Source organism: Elephantulus edwardii, unplaced genomic scaffold, assembly GCF_000299155.1.
Source record: "Elephantulus edwardii isolate Elephantulus edwardi_28Jun2011 unplaced genomic scaffold, EleEdw1.0 scaffold00065, whole genome shotgun sequence".
Classification (NCBI taxonomy): Eukaryota; Metazoa; Chordata; class Mammalia; order Macroscelidea; family Macroscelididae; genus Elephantulus; species Elephantulus edwardii.
In genome coordinates, this window is record NW_006399815.1 from 16,775,249 (window position 1) to 16,777,945 (window position 2,697).

At 42.5% G+C, this 2,697-nt stretch overlaps 1 pseudogene; it reads left to right on the plus strand.

Moving 5' to 3' along the window:
* Nucleotides 1-817: 817 nt before the first annotated feature.
* On the plus strand, nucleotides 818-1,786 carry LOC102864053 (annotated as a pseudogene).
* Nucleotides 1,787-2,697: the final 911 nt, after the last annotated feature.

Genomic DNA, 2,697 nt, shown 5'->3' on the forward strand with positions numbered 1-2,697 from the left:
ACAAAGGCAAGCAACTCAGTCAAAAAAACGGGCACTAGATATGAAAAGACAGTTCATGAAGGCAGAAATTCATATGGTCAACAACTATATGAAGAAATGTTGGATATCCCTAGTTATTAGAGAGAGGCAAATCAAAACAACAATGAGAAATCATCTCGTCCCAGCAACAATAGCAAAGTTCAATAAGGCAGCAATCTACAAATGCTGCTGGGGCTATAGAGAGATTGCAATTCTCATTCATAGCTAGTGGGAATGTAAAATGGTATAAACATTATAGAAAGAAATCTGGGGCTTTCTCAAAAAGTTGAAAATATAAATACAATTTTGACTCAGCTATTCCACTATTAAGAATATGTTGTTATTGTTGTGTGCTACCAAGTTACCTGCGACTCACAGTGACCCCTATGTACAACAGCCCTAAATGCTGCTCTATCCTGTGCCAACCTCACTGTCTCTGACACACTTACTCCCACCACCCTAATCACAGAATCGATTCATCTAAATCAAGGGTCTTCCTCTCTTGTGCTGCCTCACCACCCTCCCACCCACCCATCCACCCATATACCGTAAAGAAACCAGAGCTGTGACACAGATGTATTCACATTCATATTGGGGTTCCCCCCCCCGCATTATTCACAGCAGCAAAGATATGGAAGTAGACCAATTGCTTGTTAACTAATAAATAGACTGAAAAACTGGTAGTTTCAAACAACGGACTATTAGGCAGCACTGAAAAACTATGGACTGGCTCTCTGCTCTTCATCGATGCAGACTGCCCTCACTTCTCATGCAGCCTCAGTCACATCCCTGAGACACAATGGTGAATGTCGGAGTAAACAGATTAGGCCACATTGGGTACCTGGTCTTTTCAGCTGCTTTTACCTCAGGCAAAGTGAATGTTGTTGCCATCAATGATCCCTTCATTGACCTCAACTACATGGTCTATATGTTCCAATATGATTCTACCCATGGCAAGTTCAATGGCACTGTCAAGGCTAAGAATGGGAACCTGTTCATCAATGGGAAAGCCATCACTATCTTCCAGGACCAAAATCCTGCCAACATCAAGTGGGGTGATGCTGGTGATGCTGGTGCTGAGTATGTTGTGGAATCCACTGGTGTCTTCACAACCTTGGAGGAGGCTGGGGCTCACTTGAAGGGTGGTGCCATGGTAATAATCTCTGCTCCTTCTGCTAATGCCTCCATATTTGTGATGGGCATGAACCATGAAAAGTATGATAACTCTCTCAAGATTATCAGCAATGCCTCCTGCACCACCAACTGTTTGGCTCCCCTGGACAAGGTCATCCATGACAACTTCAGCATTGTAGAAGAACTCATGACCACAGTCCATGCCATCATGGCCACCCAGAAGACTGTGGATGGCCCCTCTGGAAAACTGTGGTGTAATGGCCACAGAGCTGCCCAGAGCATCATCTCTGAATCTACTGGTGCTGTCAAGGCCATGGGCAAGTTCATCCCTGAATTGAATAGGAAACTTACTGGCATGGCTTTCCGTGTCCCCACCCCCAATGTGTCAGTTGTGGACCTGACCTGCCATCTAGAGAAAACTGCCAAATATGATGACATCAAGAAAGTAATAAAGCAGACATCAGAAGGGCCCGTCAAGGGCATCCCGGCATGCACTGAAGACCAGGTTGTCTCCTATGACTTTAATAGTGACACCTTCTCTTCCTCCTTTGATGCTGGGCCTGGCATTGCTCTGAATGACCACTTAATCAAACTCATTTCCTGGTATGACAATGAATTTAGCTACAGCAACTAGGCATTTGACCTGATGGGTCACAAGGCCTCCAAAGAATAAAAGTCTCTTGAAACACTAGCTCCAGCAATAACACTAGAAGAGAGAAGAGAGACCCTCAGCTGCTGGGGAGTCCTTGCCCCAACTCAATCCTTCCACAAACTGAATATCTCACACCCTTGACATAGTTTCCATCAAATCCCCTTGAGAAAAGGGAGGAGCTTGGAGAGCCCATTTTATCTTGTACCATCAATAAAGTACACTGTACTCAGCCAAAAGTAATAAAAAAAAGAAGAAAAGCTATGAACTATGACCACTATATAACATGGATAAGTGTGGAAGACATCATACTGAGTAAAATATCTCAGTTCCAAAAGGACAAATACTGCATTAGACTGTGGTTTAAAATAGGATTGGCAAAGGAGTGGTAGGAGAGAATAGGAAAAGAGTAGACAGATAATGACACTTCTTTAGAATAGATATAGGGAAAGAGTGTCTTAAAGGAATGTATGATTAGGCATTATATGTATGACAAGTAACAATCTTGAATAAGACGTACATTACAAAGTGAATTGAAGGAGGGGGAGGGGCAGTGCAAGGAGGAAAGTACACATAAATGAATGAATGAAAACCCAACCCTTCTGTAAACTTTCTTTAAAATCACAAAACATTTATAATCCCAAAATTATACATGTTTATATATGATTATTCTTGTTGTAAAACACAGAATTTTATAGATGAGTCACTGCTTTTCTTATCTACTCTTTTTCCAAATATCACTCTCTAGCACGTGGTGCTACTAACCAAAAGGCCTGAGGATCTCCCTTGGTTTGAAGTGTCAAGCAGCTCTGAGCGAGAAAGAAGGACAGTCTCCTGCCTGCTTAGATTTACCGTCTCAGAAACACTATAGGGGTTTATTAAGAGTTGGAAATTGC